Source organism: Perca flavescens, chromosome 12 (assembly GCF_004354835.1).
Source record: "Perca flavescens isolate YP-PL-M2 chromosome 12, PFLA_1.0, whole genome shotgun sequence".
In the NCBI taxonomy this organism is placed as follows: domain Eukaryota; kingdom Metazoa; phylum Chordata; class Actinopteri; order Perciformes; family Percidae; genus Perca; species Perca flavescens.
The window spans coordinates 24,920-43,584 of record NC_041342.1 but is presented as its reverse complement, the minus strand read 5'-3'; the positions used below and the strand labels follow the sequence as shown (position 1 = coordinate 43,584).

Below are 18,665 nucleotides of genomic sequence, written 5' to 3'. Positions count from 1 at the left end.
TAATCTCCTGCAAACTTAAGGAGTTTCCTGAGAGCCAGGTCATTTCCATACTCTGTGTCACAAATCACGCGCTTGCAAAACACTGACCATTGTTGCCTCGTCCCCCCCCCGATCAGAGAAGACCTTTTTTTCAGGCAATATCTCACACTCCCTTTATAATGTCAAATTACTGTAAAGTCAGTATGGCCTCTCATAACCCAGGGAAACGGGGCAACAAAGTCAGCATCATGAACTCTACAAACCCGTTACTTTCACAAATATATTCTAACACCCACTCACAAAGCTGGCAACCATCTAGATCTCATATTCACAAGAAACTGCTCTACATCCAACCTCACTGTTACTCCACTCCATTTTTTCATCTCTTATTCTCTCCCACTCTCCCAAGCTCACAACCATATCTCAAGAGACACCATACCTGTCCGCCGTAATATTGTTCACTCTCTCCTTCTTCTCTGGCGGCATGTACTTTATCAATAAACTAAAAACTATCCTCTTTGATAAAGCTTACAGTTAGGGAGGAGGAGTTGCAGAGTCCGCCTAACTCTTCATAGTCGTCAGATTAATAATATAATAAAAGAAGAGGGAGGCAGGGGAGCCCGATCCGGCAGCGGTGAGTTCAAAGCCCGAACAGGCACCTCTCCTTAAACTGCCTGTTTCTCTTAGTTATGCTGTTATAGTTTTAGAAGGTCTGGGGTACTTCCTTCCTTCAGATTAAGATTTTTTTTAAGATTAGGACAATGCACATTAATCAACATTTCTGTAAATGCGCCAGTGTTAGCCAGTTGGCTAATTTTCAACTGTAGTCAACTGCATGCATGTCTTTATGGTGGGAAGAAACCGGAGCACCCCCACGCAAGCACATGCAAACTCCACACAGAAAGGCCTGGGACGACCTGGGTTCAAACCCAGAACCTTCTTGTGAGGCAGAAGTGCTAACCACTGAACCACTGTGCTGCTTTGGACTCTCTCCTCTCCTCTTTCCTTTGACTGCTCTCCTTTAACTTTTCATCTCTGTGCATCTCGTCCCACAGGATGCCTGCTACTAATTGGGCTCTGAGGACTTTTCTCCCCGGAGTCCTTGTGTTTTAATTTTTTTCTCACCCAGCATATTTCCTTGGAGCACATTGGCACCAAGATCTTGGTTGCAGCTGTCACTGTGGTCTTGCTGCACTCCCTGCCAAGCTCTGCTGGGCCCTGGAGTGTCATGCTGCATCCTGCTGAACCCTGCAGTGTCATGCTGCGTCCTGCTGAACCCTGCAGTGTCATGATGTATCCTGCTGAACCCTGCAGCTTCCTGCTACATCCATCCATGCTCTGCTGTGCCGCGCTACATCCTGTAACGCCCTGCAGCGCACTGATATGATATGAACTACTACGACTATCATTTGAAGACACTATTCCTTATCCTTAAAGTGACTATTATTGCCTTTGTTTATCACATCCCCAACCGGCATCGTCAGACGCCGCCTACCTAGAGCCTGGGTCTGTCCGAGGTTTCTTCCTAATAGGGAGTTTTTTCTCACCACTGTCGCACAAACTGCTTGCTCTTGGGGGAATTACTGGAATTGTTGGGGCTTTGTAAATTATAGAGTGTGGTCTAGACCTACTCTATCTGTAAAGTGTCTCGAGATAACTCTTGTTATGATTTGATACTATAAATAAAATTGAATTGAATTGAATCAATCCTCCATCTCACGCTTTGTTACTCATGCCTCCCAACGCTGCCATAGACACTACTCTCTACTCTATCCTCCTCTCTCGACTCTCTCTGCCCTCTTACTTCACGACAGGCTCGCAAGTCCTCCCCAGCGCCGTGACTCAGTGCGTGCTGAAAGATCAACTATACGGGCAGCGGAAAGGAAATGGAGGAAATCTAAACACCCAGATGATCTGCTTACCTATCAGTCTCTTCTTTCCTCCTTCGCTGCCTCTATTTCTGCAGCAAAAAGCTCTTTTTATCAAACCAAAATTGAATCCTCTTTCTCAAACCCCAAAAAACGTTTTTCCATCTTCTCTAACCTCCTAGATTTCCCCAGTCCACCTCCTCCCTCCTCCCTCCTACCAACCCACTCAACTATTTAGTAAAAAAGATAGATGACATCATCTTCATTCTCCACCACACCTTCTGAAATCACCTTACCATCCATCACATCCAGTACTCTTTACTCTTTCACCCCTCTATCTCCAAATCAAATTCTTACTTTGATTACCTCTGCCCGCCCAACCACCTGCCCCCTGGATCCTATCCCTTCTCAAGTTCTCCAGTCCATTGCTCCTGACCTCCTTCCTTTCCTCACGCATCTCATTAACATCATCTTGTCAACTGGCTGTTGAGAGGCAAGAGTGACCCCACTACTCAAAAAACCAACACTCGACTCCTCTGATGTAAATAACTATAGACCCGTCTCCCTTCTTCCATTTCTATCTAAAACTCTTGAGCGGCCCGTTTATAATCAACTCTCTACCTATCTCCACCAGAACAACCTTCTTGATCTTGATTGCAGCACGTATCTTGGCCTGTCTGACTGACATCTCTTTTTGGATGTCTACACACCATCTGAAACTCAACCTCAACAAGACTGACCTCCTTTTCCTTCCAGGGAAGGGCTCTCCTACCCAAGACCTGACTATAACAATTGACAACTCTGTGGTAGTCCCCACCCAGACTGCTAGAAACCTGGGTGTGACACTTGACGACCAACTCTCCTTCAGTGCTAACATTGCTGCAACCACCCGATCGTGTAGATATATGCTGCATAACATCAGAAGGATACGTCCCCTTCTAAAGCAGAAGGCGGCTCAGGTTCTGGCTCAGGCTCTATCATCTCACGTCTAGACTACTGCAACTCCCTGCTGATTGGCCTGCCTGCAGGTGCCATCCGACCCCTGCAGCTCATTCAGAACGCAGCAGCTCGGCTTGTCTTCAACCTCCCCAAGTTCTCTCACACTACACCGCTCCTCCGATCTCTTCACTGGTTACCAATTGCGGCCCGCATCCGCTTCAAGACACTAGTACTTACATACAGGGCCACGAACGGATCAGCCCCAGCTTACATCCAGGACATGGTCAAACCATATACCCCAACCCGCCCACTTCGCTCTGCATCAGCCAAACTGCTTGCTGCCCCCTCACAGCGAGGGAGAACTAATCTCTCAACGAAATCCCGACTGTTCACTGTCCTGGCTCCAAAATGGTGGAACGAGCTCCCCATCGACATCAGGATGGCCGAAAGCCTACACATCTTCCGCCGAAGGAAAAAAACACTTCTCTTCCGACTACACCTCGGATACAAAAAAAAAAAAAAAAAAAAAAACATGCACTTTTATATGTCTCTTTGTAGCTTTGCTTATTTAAAGCTAATATACTTGCACTTACTACTTGTTGTCTGGAGTTTGAACCTTCACAGTTGAAAGCACTTAATTTTAAGTCGCTTTGGATAAAAGCGTCAGCTAAATGACATGTAATGTAATATATCTCTTACTACCTTTTCAATGTAATGAGATAAATAATAAAGACACTGAAACATATGTGCCAGCTTTGCACACGGTGCACTCCGCCTCCCACTTGTCTGGTCCCGACGGTACGTTGGACTTTTTTTTTTGTTGTTCAACTGTGAAGCTGCACTAGCCTTGTTTTATGGTTGTGCACAGGCTCCACGCAGAGCTTTTGCCGTAGCTTCCGTAAGTGGCCTGATGTTTATACTTGTGCGCTGGTGTGTGCGTCGAGCCAGCATGTGTGTGTGTGTGGGGAGTGGGTGATAGAGCGAGGGAGAAGTGAGAGTGACGGCGAGCAAGTACGAATCTAGAGTCATAGTGAGATAAACAAAGTGTCTCCCCTGTGTTTTCTGACCACGGTGGGAAATCTTTAGCAGGAAACACTTCGGCATTTTGTGTGCCATGCTGCTCCGCTGTCTGCTCTGGTCCCTGTGTATGTGCGCGTCGCAGAGCCGCCCACAAAGCAGCCTCTTGGAAATTACGTCACACAACAAAGTACCGTAGTATTAGGCTCGTTCGAGATGAGCCAGATCTGCGCAGAATCGATCACCGGCTCGCCGCCCAATGCATGCCGGTTAGATTTGTGTCCGACTTGATCCCGACTTGCTCTAACCTCATGCACACGTGGGCAACGATAATCTCACGAGACCAAGGCGGCTGCAGTTCTGAGACGCAGGCAGCGCAGTTGCTTTTCACCAACTGCAAGAGCCAGGCGGACGCATGTGGACCCAGTGCATGCTGGGAAACGCCGGCCTCTCAGCTGATCGAACAGCTGATTGGTTCAGAATCTACTCAACATGATGACGTTTTATATAAACTTTTTATTGATTTTGAATCAGAGGGATTTTAACTGCGATTTGTCTTATTTAAAAGCTTATTCTGTACAGAACACATGTTGTGTGGCTGATAGTTAGGTTTAGAAGTCAGAAAGACTAAATCCGTTCAGATTACAGATCATCTACAGCAGGGGTCTCAAACTCGTGGCCCGCGGGACGATAGTTTGTGGCCCCCGCCTTAATATGAAAGTTTAATGTTAGTGCGGCCCGCGAGTGTGATGTGTATGGTACTTTACAGTGTTGTGTGCGGAGCTGAACAAACCTACCAATCACGGTGGGGTATATGGCTCTCGGGGGCGGGACATCGGCCGGGCTTGAAGCAAGCAGAGAAACATTCCTCAATGAGTGAAAGTTACAGCAGCGTTGCCATGGAGTGTTTTCTTCCGTGCCTGGCTGGCTGCCTCGTTTCTATTGGGCACATGCGGACATTTGTCCCAGCGTGCTGCGTTCACAACACTTCACTTCTTTTAAGTTGCTGCCCAGCGGGACATTATACGTATACATGTATATTAATGTATATAACCAGGGGTTAAATTGGGCCGGGGCTCTCCGGGGCTCGGCCCCGGCACATAAGCCTGCTCGTTTGTCTGCTTGCAGTCTAAATATCTCACAAAAAAATTGATGAAAGTGATGCTTTTGAAAACATGATATTTGAATGATGATGATACATGAATAAATGATTTTTTTTTAAAATAGCATGTCTATTTTGTCTCGGCGGAGCTGAGATGAGAACAATCAGAACACGGCAACAACCCTAGCAGAACTGCAGATAATTCACCACCGCGGGTCAACTACATAACGCCAAAGTGTCTCCATCGGTAGGATTAACTAGATTAGATAAAATGCCTTCTCCTGAAGCTAAAAACCCTGTTCGCAGCGGTGGAAGCCCGGTGCTCGGAAGCTCCACCGGCCACTACGAGTTCATGTCGCTGACCAAGCCGTGGAACTGGTCCTCGCTGTTGCATCTCCGCCAGCGGTAGGGCTCCAAGCCGGCCACGGCTCACCTCCGAGTATCGGAGAGCCCCACTCGGTGTGCGTGCGTGCGTGTGTGCACGCGTGCGTGCGTGCGTGCGTGCGTGCGTGCGTGTGTGTGTATGTAAGTAAAGAGAGAGAATGGGAGAAGAAGTTGGTGTGAGGTGGACCTGGTCACCACAGACCCAAATCTTCTCAGCTGTTGCTGCTGTCATGCTGCATGTCTGTCTCTTCATGTGGCACATTATGTTTGGCCCATTGTGGGTCACTTCTTATATCATAACAAGGTAATACAGTGTGTAATCAAGTGATGACTGATTAACAGTAATATAAATGCTAAATGCCCTAATACCTGTTGATACTACAACAATGCAGAGTATAGGCTCTTAACCTTGCAGTTTTGCACATATCATGTAAGACTCAATTTCTCCATTTCTTTGCACAAAACTCTCCAGAAACTGCCATTTAACGGTTTATTTTTCAATTTCTTTTTCCCGGGGGGGTATACCCCCGGACCCCCCTAGAATAGGCTATATATATATATATATATATATATATATATATATATATATATATATATATATATATATATATATATATATAATATGAGGTCTCTCTCTGACAAAGTAAATCAAAGTGATGCATATACGCGGCCGGATAAAAGAATATCCATCCATCCATCCATCTTCGTCCGCTTATCCGGTGTCGGGTCGCGGGGGGAGCAACTCCAGCAGGGGACCCCAAACTTCCCTTTCCCGAGCAACATTAACCAGCTCCGACTGGGGATCCTGAGGCGTTCCCAGGCCAGGTTGGAGATATAATCCCTCCACCTAGTCCTGGGTCTTCCCGAGGCCTCCTCCCAGCTGGACGTGCCTGGAACACCTCCCTAGGGGGGCGCCCAGGGGCATCCTTACCAGATGCCCGAAACACCTCAACTGGCTCCTTTCGACGCAAAGGAGCAGCGGCTCTACTCCGAGCTCCTCACGGATGACTGAGCTTCTCACCCTATCTCTAAGGGAGACGCCAGCCACCCTCCTGAGGAAACCCATTTCGCCGCTTGTACCCTGGATCTCGTTCTTTCGGTCATGACCCAGCCTTCATGACCATAGGTGAGGGTAGGAACGAAAACTGACCGGTAGATCGAGAGCTTTGCCTTCTGGCTCAGCTCTCTTTTCGTCACAACGGTGCGATAGATTGAATGTAATACCGCACCCGCTGCGCCGATTCTCCGACCAATCTCCCGCTCCATTGTCCCCTCACTCGCGAACAAAACCCCAAGGTACTTGAACTCCTTCACTTAGGGTAAGGACTCATTCCCTACCTGGAGAAGGCATTGCATCGGTTTCCTGCTGAGAACCATGGCCTCCGTTTTAGAGGTGCTGATCCTCATCCCAACCGCTTCACACTCGGTTGCGAACCGATCCAGTGAGTGCTGAAGGTCACAGGCCGATGATGCCATCAGGACCACATCATCTGCAAAGAGCAGCGATGAGATCCCCAGCCCACCAAACTGCAACCCCTCCCCACCCCGACTACGCCTCGATATCCTGTCCATAAATATTACAAACAGGATTGGTGACAAAGCGCAGCCCTGCCGGAGGCCAACCCTCACCTGAAACGAGTCCGACTTAATACCGAGAACCCGGACACAGCTCTCACTTTGGTAGTACAGAGATTGGATGGCCCTGAGTAGAGACCCCCTCACCCCATACTCCCGCAGCACCTCCCACAGTATCTCCCGGGGGACCCGGTCATACGCCTTCTCCAAATCCACAAAACACATGTAGACCGGTTGGGCATACTCCCAGGCTCCCTCCATGATCCTTGTGAGAGTGAAGAGCTGGTCCGTTGTTCCACGACCAGGACGGAATCCGCATTGTTCCTCCTCAACCCGAGGTTCGACTATCGGCCGAACCCTCCTTTCCAGCACCTTGGAGTAGACTTTACCAGGGAGTGTGATACCCCTGTAATTGGCACACACCCTCTGGTCCCCCTTTTTAAAAAGGGGAACCACCACCCCAGTCTGCCACTCCTTTGGCACCGTCCCAGACTTCCACGCAATGTTGAAGAGGCGTGTCAACCAGGACAGCCCCTCCACACCCAGAGCCTTGAGCATTTCTGGACGGATCTCATCAATCCCCGGGGCTTTGCCACTGTGGAGTTGTTTGACTACATCAGTGACTTCCGCCTGGGAAATCGACGACAATCACCCGTTATCCTCCAGCTCTGCCTCTAACATAGAGGGCGTATTAGTCTGATTCAGGAGTTCCTCGAAGTGCTCCTTCCACCGCCCTATTACCTCCTCAGTTGAGGTCAACAGTGTCCCATCCTTACTGTACACAGCTTGGATGGTTCCCCCCCCCCTCCTGAGGTGGCGAACAGTTTTCCAGAAGCACTTTGGTGCCGACCGAAAGTCCTTCTCCATGTCTTCTCCAAACTTCTCCCACACCCGCTGCTTGGCCTCTTTCACGGCAGAGGCTGCAGCCCTTTGGGCCCTTCGGTACCCTGCAACTGCCTCCGGAGTCCTCCGGGATATGTTATCCCGGAGGACTCCGGAGGCAGTTGCAAAGACTCCTTCTTCAGTCGGACGGCTTCCCTGACCACCGATGTCCACCACGGTGTTCGTGGGTTACCGCCCCTTGAGGAACCTAAGACCCTAAGACCACCGATCCTCGCCGCAGCTTCAGCAATGGAAACTTTGAACATTGTCCACATCCTCCACAGGGATGCACGAAAAGCTCCGCCGGAGGTGTGAGTTGAAAGTCTGTCGGACAGAGGCCTCCTCCAGACGTTCCCAATTTACCCGCACTTCACGTTTGGGCTTACCAGGTCTGTCCAGAGTCTTCCCCCACCCCCTGACCCAACTCACCACCAGATGGTGATCGGTTGACAGCTCCGCCCCTCTCTTCACCCGAGTGTCCAAAACATACGGCCTCAGATCAGATGAAACGATTATGAAATCGATCATTGACCTTCGGCCTAGGGTGCTCTGGTACCAGGCACACTTATGAGCATCTCTATGTTCGAACATGGTGTTCGTTATAGACAATCCATGACTAGCACAGAAGTCCAACAACAAACAACCACTCTGGTTTAGATCAGGGAGGCCGTTCCTCCCAATCACGCCTCTCCAGGTGTCTCCATCATTGCCCACATGTGCGTTGAAGTCCCCCAGCAGAACAATGGAGTCCCCCACTGGCGCCCCATGCAGGACTCCACTCAAGGTCTCCAAGAAGGCCAAAGGCCAAACAACAGTCAGAGTTTTCCCCCCCACAACCCGCAGGCGTAGGGAGGCGACCCTTTCGTCCACCGGGGTAAACTCCAATGTAGCGGCGCTCAGCCGGGGGCTTGTGAGTATCCCCACACCCGCCCGGCGCCTCACACCCTGGGCAACTCCGGAGAAGAAAAGAGTCCAACCCCTATCCAGGAGTACGGTTCCAGAACCGAGACTGTCCGTAGAGGTAAGCCCCACCAGATCTAACCTGTAGCGCTCCACCTCCCGCACCAGTTCCGGCTCCTTCCCCCACAGAGAGGTGACGTTCCACGTCCCCAGAGCCAGCGTCTGCTGCCCGGGTCTGGTCCGTCGAGGCCCCTGACCTTCACTGCCACCCATTTGGCAGCGCACCCGACCCCAGCGGTTCCTCCCACAGGTGGTGGGCCCATGGGCTGGAGAGATGGGAGCCACGTAGCTTGTTCGGGCTGTGCCCGGCCGGGCTCCGTGGCAAATAAATAAAATAAAATAAAATAAAAGAATATAAATAATAAAAATAAAGAGATTTGAGAAGATTGGAACAAAGCTTTTCTTGTGGAAAACCTGGCCCAGTCTCACCCAGACTCTGCCTCCAGCGGCCCCCAGGTAAATTGAGTTTGAGACCCCTGATCTACAGTGTGTTGTTAATTAAAATTAGCAACAGATCGCATGTAGAGAATTTTGACAGCTACTCTGTCATAATAAAATCAACTGTGTAGGAGCTGATATATGGGTCTGATAACATTTTATTAAAACGGAATCGGACCACAGTGTTTCTGTCACTTCCTGTTCAGCCTGAAGGCTGCTGGAATCAGCTGTAAAACTGTCCGACTTGAGAGCGGATTTTTGTCACCGCCCCCGGCTGCTGCCGCCTGCTCTCGTCTACTTTACAGGCGAGGCGCAGTTCATCTCGAACACACTGTAGATGATCCATATTCTGAACATATTTAGTCTCTCTGACTTAAGATAGACTTAAGTCAGAGAGACTTAAAGATAACTATCAGCCTCACAACATGTGTTCTGTACAGAATAAGCTTTAAATCTGACAAATCGCTGTTAAAATCCCTCCGATTCAAAATCAATAAAAAGTTTATCTAAAACGGCATCATGTTGAGTCAATTCTGAACCAATCAGCTGTTCGATCAGCTGAGAGGCCGGCATTTCCCAGCATGCCCTGGATCCGCCTGGCTCTTGCAGTCGGTGGAGAGCAACTGTCAGTACCCGATCCGTTCCACCTGCACAATCCGTTCTGCGCATGCGCAGCTGTTATATATGTTAACGTTTGTTTTGAAGTTTTATTTTGAGGGTCTTTTAAAAGTTTGCATGCTGTCTCAGCTAGCGGTTAGCCGAATTAGCAGTTAGCTAAACTAACGTTAGCTTAACTGTGGAGGCTGACGGATGGCAGACCGCTACAATCAGTTAGCGGTTAGCCAAATGAACTGTTAGCTAAAGTAACATTAGCTTCCCAGTGGAGGCTAACGGCAGACCGCTATAATCACCTAGCGGTCCGCCCAAATTAGCTATTAGCTAAACTAACGTGAATGAGCTATTAGCTAAACTAACGTTAGCTTCCGGTGGAGGCTAGTGTGGGAACAGATTGGGTAGTGTCGTAAATCATCGTACCACAGCGCATGCGTGAACATCTTGCGCATGCGCAGAACGGATTGTGCAGTTGGAACGGATCGGGTACTGACAGCAACTGCGGCGCCTGGCTCTAAAAACTGCAGCCGCCTTGATCTTGTGAGATTATCGTTGCCCACGTGTGCATGACGTCAGAGCAAGTCGGGATCAAGTTGGACAAAAATCTAACCGGCATGCATTGGGTGGCGATCGCCGGTGATCGATTCTGCGCAGATCTGGCTCATCTCGAACAAGCCTATTTTCATGAATTCATAAAACCCCCCTGGATGCCCCGGACAGTACGTAAAAAGTGGACATGTCCGGGAAAAGAGGACTTTTGGTCACCCTAGCTTACCCCCTTGCAAAAACGACTACAGGAACATCCCACATAACAATTTTTGGTTCTCTAAAGGTTCCGGGAAGGTTCGCTATGTTCGCAGAACGTTCTGCGAACTACTAACTATTATTAATAATATTTAATGATAGTGATAGTAATAATAATACTTGATCATCCAGATGTAATATTGGCGACTTATTCTAGCCAATTTATAAGCCACCTTGTAAGATATAGGCTATGTTCACAACACTAGATTGATTATGGTCAATGAACAGACGGCATGTAAAACACTGAATGTTTTATTAAGTATTCGCTGGAATTGCAGACGAGAATGATGCACAATTTATTCAGGCGACACTTGTTTTCAATCCGGGAGAATGCCTTCTCCTGCCTTTGGATTAGTCCTGCAGCTCCTGCGAACGAAAGAAGAACGCCACTAAATCTACGTGTTTTTTTTAAATGTATTGAACATCTTTGGGTTGCTGTTTACCCTGGACCAAAAGCACACTGGATTACTGTACGAGAGATTGGCAGGTGTGTTAATTGTCCAATGCTTTTTGTATTGTATTTGTATTATATTGATCACGCACCAAAAGGCTACATCGTTATATATGCAGACATGCTGTTTAACCACATGTGTGAAACAAGCCGTTTCCAAAGCATGGTTTTTGGCCCAATATTTGATTCATTGTTAACAATGTACATGTGCAGTATGACCTGAGCTGACATACCGCGGTCTCTAGAATCCAGCGACACGTCTGGCCTCCACTCCATGTGTTGGTGTGAAAGACACAAAAAGACGGTTTTCAAACAGTTGATGATATATGCATAGCTAGACACAGGTAGTATAATTGTACCTTTTTAGAAAATGTAATTTAAAAGCGAATGGCAAATATAGCCCTCAGAATAGCTTTTCAGAGTTTAAAAAAAGAGTATATATATATATATATATAAATGTGTAAAGCCACCACCCATATATATTATTTAATATTATTTACTTAATTTAATTTAATTGCATTATAACAGTTCATGTTCATTATGTGCGTTGCTTTATGTTTTTAAAAGAGTCATAGTCTAGACGGATTTCAGAAAAAAGGCCTTCTATAAGAAGTGAGGAGCATTTATGGGTACAAGTCGGGAACCGGCCTACTTTACATATTTCAAGGGTGCTGAGTCCAAAAAAAATGGTACCCAAGCGAAATTTTGAGTTTTTGACCTTCTAATTTGCATATCAAAATGGCCGCCAAATTGCCTATCTTGTTCAGTCGTTGGACCATTTTCCCCTAGTTTTTTTGTAAGTAGGCAATCAAAGATGAGGAAATTAAGTTTCTAGATCGATAGTCAAGGGTCAGAGCAAGGATATAGTGGAGGCTCACTGCCTTTTTTATGTACTGTATATACATGCAAATGTACAACTTCTAAGGTGGAATTAAGCATTATATGTGTCATTTTTAAGGCGAGACACTATAGGTGAATAGGGAATTTTTTTTAACTAGCAGATATCACCATGAAACTCTGCCAGTTGATTACTTAAGATAAGAAAGAAATGTATTACAAGTTTTCTGTAATTTAATGTTTAAATATGCAAATTAGGCATTATCTAATGAAATATGCGCTCATTTGCATATATTTTAAAAACGAAATCTGAGTATTGGATAAAGCCACGTTCAAAATTATTGTTTCATTGTGTTCACATATTAGATGGGGAAAAAATTACAGAGGGATTTATGGATATCTACTTTTGTTATCCTGTAAATCAGAATATACTGTCAATAGCCTTAAAAAAACGATTTTCGCCATGTTTTTCGGAATATAATGTTATAAATCAGGCTAGGAATAATATATTTACAAATCCCTCTGTAATTGTCTTCGTAATATAACTACGTACAAGACTGGGAAGTTTGGTGTATAAAGGTGCTACTGAAGTGGAGATTTCGTTCTTGGAGTATGAGAGAAAAGTAATTTTGAGAAAACTTTAAAGATTTTTATAGCAAAATTCCACTAATTTCTAATGAAAGCCATGAATTACAGACACATATCCCTTCAAGTCCAAGTAAAATCCATGTATCACACTGTTTAACATCCAAAACTCATTATTGCTTCATCCATCACTGATCATAACATCCAAAACCACACATCAACATGGCCTTCAACTGAAGACCATTACATCACAAACTTCAAAGTGACAGAAAACAACCATTACACAGCCTAGTTCCCCCAAGTTAGTTTACAATCTACATATCCATGCCAGTGCCATATGTAGGACCCTTCTCCATCTCCTGCTGATGTATTTTCACTATTCTGGCTGTGCTTACACTTTTACTGCTCTGCTTTCCACTGGTGGAATGGACACTATTGGCTTTTGAGATCCTAACCATGTCATCATCCTTTATTGCATTAACAGTCTGTGCTCTGAAGCCACAATTTCATCCACCAGCTGGGTCAGACAGAGATGCACTTCCTCCTCCACTGGGAAAAACTATCTTCACTACGAGATTTACACCTTGGAAAAATAGCCTCCTAGGAGAGGGAACAGCAGCTCTACTGACAGCTAACTATGTATCTGCCTGCCACAGCCTGAGGGACTCACAACCACTTAGGATCCCAAAATTACAGATTTGTTTAGTATTTTATAGTGATTATAGTAGAATAGTATATATGTGACACCTACATATTTAATATATGACATGTAGGCTATGAATTTCTGTAAACTGCTTGGAGAGAGGGAGAGTCAGTCTGATTACCTCCGCTGTCTGAAAACTCCTATTTAGACATTGCCGTACTATGTGAAGGTATTTCATCATCTGCTGTCTCAGTGTGTAATCCCCTGGGGTCTTCTTGCTAATAACAACTGTTTTTGTCTTCTCTGAGGAGATTTTCGACCGTTTTCGACGCATTTATTTTGACATTCTGAACTACCGCGGAAATGTCAGAGCATGTCACCATTCTAAGCGAATCACGTTGTCAGGAATTGTCATCAGCCAATGAGATTGCGCATTTAGAGTTAAATCCCCCCTTTTACTTTCACGATTGGTTGCTGATAAAAAGGAAATGACCATATTTGGATCTGACAGCGTTGTAGAGGAGAGAGTCATATTTATGTTGGCCTTAAAAAAATGACACAAATAATGCTTAATTTCACCTTAAAAGTTGGTATTTTGCATATATACATAAAAAAGGCAGTGAGCCTCCACTATATCCTTGCTCTGACCCTTGACTATCGATCTAGAAACTTAATTTCCTCATCTTTGATTGCCTACTTACAAAAAAACTAGGGGAAAATGGTCCAACGACTGAGCAAGATAGGCAAATTGGCGGCCATTTTGATATGCAAATTAGAAGGTCAAAAACTCACAATTTTGCTTGGGTACCAGTTTTTTTGGATTTAGCACCCTTGAAATATGTAAAGTAGGCCGGTTCCCGACTTGTACCCATAAATGCTCCTCACTTTCACTTCTAGACTATCACTGTGCTCCCTGCACTCAGGCATTGTAGTAGAAACATGTTGTTGCTCCCTTCAGCCACAAGAGGGAGTATACCCTTAAATGAGCGCTTCTGTCAGGAGTAAACAGAGTCAGCACGTACATTGAATGGTAGTGCCAAGAGCAAACGCTGGACAGAAATGTGTTGACAATGTACGCGATGTCTGTGTATTTTGCAGGTAAGAAAACATAAAATGGGTAATAAGCAGATGTGTAGCATGGTGTCAGGAGATTGTAGTGATAGTGGGAAAGTTGGCCGTATATTCCGACTGTGTATATTGAAGTGACACCTAACTTTTGTTGTTAGCCATGTAAATGTAGCAGCTAAGCTAACTTTTGCTGGATATATATATATATATATATATATATATATATATATATATATATATATATATATATATATATATATATATATATTACATTTTGAGCCTGTAGAACCTGCATGATCATCGTCGTACCCTTTTCTTTTCTTTACCAAAGGAGGCCTCTGTTGTGTGGTCACAAGTGGGATGAGACATGGCCCATGGGTGACAGCTGACCAAAGTGGCTAATTTTCATGTCCTTTCCAAAAGCACCGTTGGGAGGACAACGAAAATCAAATGTGAGTATTGAATCACAAGTGCACACTGAAAAGACACAGTTTTTGTATTTGGATAAAAGGACACCATTTTTATAGACTGATATTGATTAATTTTCCCTTTGCTTTCGTCGTTGCAAGATTTGTTCAAAAGCAGATATAGTGCTTACTTAACTTACATTAGAGGCTGAAAGTGCACATCGCAGGGATCCATGAAAAGGGTTAGAACACTGAAACAAATACATTATATTATTAATTTTCCACACAGAAAATGTCAGATATATTTAAAAATACATTCTCAATGAATTTGGTCCATCATGAGTTGGTAATACTTATCAGCATTTCCCTGAAGCCTCATCGATCTTCTCCAAATCACTTTCCCACCTGTCCACCTATCTGTCCCACTGATCAAAGCTGTCTCTGCAGTCATTGTTATATATATATATATATATATATACATATGTACTAGGCCTACTGTTAGTAGAAAACAGATATCACTGGAATTTGTACTAATTATCATAGACCTTATCTACTATAACAAGTAAATGACAGGACCTGCGATCCATAAATTAGATTTTATTTTAAACTACAGTTTTGTACTTCTCCTCCTCCTTTCCTCTTCCATCTTAAACAAAGAAAAAAATACAAGATTGCTATTAGGGATTAATCAAAATAATTTTAAGAGAGCACTTATGGTGAAATCATTAATGACTCATACCACTTTAATTGTCTGTGTGGTGCTAATTTCAGCGCCTGGCCAATGGCATCTTCCACCTCATCTGCCTTCACTTTATGCAATTTCTGGCATGCTCCTAAAACACATAATAGAGGTTAGAGATGTCAAACAGCTCCAAGTGTTAACATTGTACATAGGGTTGGGCACCGAAACCCAAACAATACCCAACCCTAATTGTAATAAGTAATAAAGTCTTTATTGCAATAACAGCTTACCAATCATTGCTTCATACAGTCGAAGCTTACTAAAAGGGCGCTTGCTCTGCCTCCCTTTAAAACAAAAATTTGACCAGAGGTCATTTTTGCCCACACGGCGGAGCATTCTTCTGACGGCTGCATTCAGGTTTGCTCCGCCGAGTGAGCGCAGGTACATAGTCTGAAAGATATGAAGAGATCATTGTTATCTTCCACCGCCCTGTTGTACGCCATCATCAGCCCAGTTGTGGGCACAATGATGAAGATGACTATATGTATATAGTCAAAATGCATACCTTTGGAGAAAATTATACCTTTTATACAATATACCTTTTATATTTCCCAGCCCTATAGTCCAATATGTGTGTGTTTATGAAATTGAATTGGTCACCATTTTTTGTTTTTTTGACTTGTCTTCAAGCTCCTTCTCCAATGTCTCCAGGTCCTCCAGGGTCTCGCAGGGACGGTCAATGATGTCCTCTGACTCACTCACAGGTGGCATATTTTGTTTTTGGTAATTTAGAATTTGTTGCTGTTGTTCAATAATTTGGTTCAATTTCATTTATACTTTCATCTGAAAGTCTAAACAAATAAGGAATGTATCACAATTTTATAAAGAAATAAAGAACTTGTGTACATGTTATGTAAATACTATCTTAATGAAGCATATGCAATTAAAGGAACATTCCACCTTTTGGGAAATTGGCTAGGAGGTCTTCTAGATGAATTTAAATAACACTGGGGCACACTGCAAATAGGGTAATTTCCCAAAAAAGGTGGCATGTTCCCTAAAGACAGCTGACTGTCTTAATACTGTCTCAGTCGACTGAGTATACCACAGTATTAAGACTTACTGTCATTTGCCACCTGTGTTGTATTGCGCTCAGCTTCAAATGAGAAAAGAAGACATATTTGTAATTGATGTTACAAATGTTGAGACATTAATAAATAATGGAAATGTATTAGTAATAATAATAACAACAATAATAATACACTGTTTTGTGACACAAATACAATAGTTGGGACAGGAAGGTGATAAAAGGAACAGTCATCCACAACTGGGGATGATCATCAAAACCTCAACAAAACAACTTTTGTGTAATATTTTTGTATATTCATAGCCTGTAATGTATTTTTTTTAAATTGGACTTACTAAGCACCATTCTCTCTGGCGTAGTATGTGAATTGCCTGTTGTAAAACAGAACTATTAGTGATTTCAATATTATTGAATTTTGGAATATTGGTTTGTTTTAACAGGATTATTTCACAACACTTTGCTTACCATTTGAAGGACCCGCCAAAGAAGATAGACCAGTCACTGCAATTTCAAGAAATGCATGCTTGTGAAATGCAGTTTTAACACTTAATATTCTTTTTTGTAATTTCAATATGTGTGTATTTTACTTACTCTGCACAAGGGTGTTTGTGAAGGACACAAGAGACCCTGGAGCCTCTGGGCTTCCCAGCCCACCTTGTTTTGGGCCTAAAAACATGTCTTGCGAGTAGAGCTCATCTAGTGATCCAAAAAAAGGGAGACTCCATCAGCAAAGGTATGAGTACAGAAAAACAGCAGAACATTTAAGGGTTTCGTTTATGCCTTACCTGGAGTCTCTGAATCACTCTCATGGTTCACAACTGTTTTAGTGTTGTACTGTTGTACTGTCTTCCGGTTGTTGTCTATCATTTAGAATTTTTTTAGTTAATAGAAGTCGTTTTTTTTTTTGGGAAATTTCATCTGCAAAGTTAAGAAAATTAGCTTGTAGATCTGAAAATTTAAAAAAGTTAAGAAAATTAGACAGTAGATCTGATAAAGTGGGTCTTCAAGGGTGATTTTGAGGTGGTTAGGTCAGAGCGGTCACGGTTCTAGAGGGAAGGGGCAGCAATGGATACTTACCGTCGGAGGACTCTCTATTGTAGCGAATCGGCCTTTTGGTGTTTTTTTTTTTTTTTTTGCTTATTTCTGCCTCACTTTCTATGTTTGAGGTGAAAGTGGCCTCTTTTGCCTTCTCAGCCGCCCTGCTGTATGAATCTTAAGGGACAAAATGTGGGAAATCTTTCATGCAGTTTAGTAGCCTAATATGTTAAGTACAATATGTTTTGCCTCCATATAACCAGGTTTGCAATTCTTCAGCCTATACACATGACTGATGTCTGCCATTAGTTGTTTTTATGTATTTTTTAATATATTTGTTTTACCTGTCCTAAGCCATATTTTTTTAAGAGGGAATTTCCTCCACCTCTCTTTGTCCGGCAGGACAACCTTCATAAGTCCAGTACGAAAATATTCCCTGAAAAGTAAAACATAAGTAAACATGTATTGCAGAAAACACAATTCTTATCTAGGCATTAACATTAAAAGTTTTTTTTTTCCCTCTCAACCCAGGTGCTGGGAACAGCAGCCATTGCGCCGTCCAGGAATTCTACAACCGTATATTTTTTATCAGTCATTTCTACAAAGGAAAGGAAGGAAAGGTAAGCATTATAAAGTAGAGTGCTATATTGCGTTGTTGAGCATGATGGCCCGTTCATTTGAAAGTCCACTCACCACGTCAAGGTACAGGCAGACATAAACTATACATTACACAAGGACATAGAAATGGCAGGGTTATTGACTGTTTCAGGTTAAATTCAGCATTAGGTTGGGTTAGATTGAACAAAACGATGTGAAAGAACATTACCGACAATGACACTGTCCTGTACACTGTCGTTTGACTCCATGACTGTCCTGTATACTGTCCTGTGACTCCATGGCTGTCCTGTATACTGTCCTGTGACTCCATGGCTGTCCTGTACACTGTCGTTTGACTCCATGACTGTCCTGTACACTGTCGTTTGACTCCATGACTGTCCTGTACACTGTCCTGTGACTCCATGACTGTCCTGTACACTGCTCTGTGACTCCAATACACTGTCCTGTACACTGTCGTTTGACTCCATGACTGTCCTGTACACTGTCCTGTGACTCCATGACTGTCCTGTACACTGCTCTGTGACTCCAATACACTGTCCTGTACACTGTCGTTTGACTCCATGACTGTCCTGTACACTGTCCTGTGACTCCATGACTGTCCTGTACACTGCTCTGTGACTCCAATACACTGTCCTGTACACTGTCCTGTGACTCCATGACTGTCCTGTACACTGCTCTGTGACTCCAATACA

At 44.2% G+C, this 18,665-nt stretch overlaps 1 long non-coding RNA gene across 1 annotated transcript; it reads left to right on the top strand.

The window, feature by feature from the left end:
• The first annotated feature begins 13,986 nt into the window (after positions 1 to 13,986).
• On the top strand, positions 13,987 to 18,251 carry LOC114565726 (uncharacterized). Its single transcript, XR_003693966.1, has 5 exons — positions 13,987 to 14,174; positions 14,476 to 14,596; positions 15,945 to 15,997; positions 16,922 to 17,053; positions 17,887 to 18,251. It is a non-coding gene; the product is annotated as an uncharacterized LOC114565726 (long non-coding RNA).
• Positions 18,252 to 18,665: the final 414 nt, after the last annotated feature.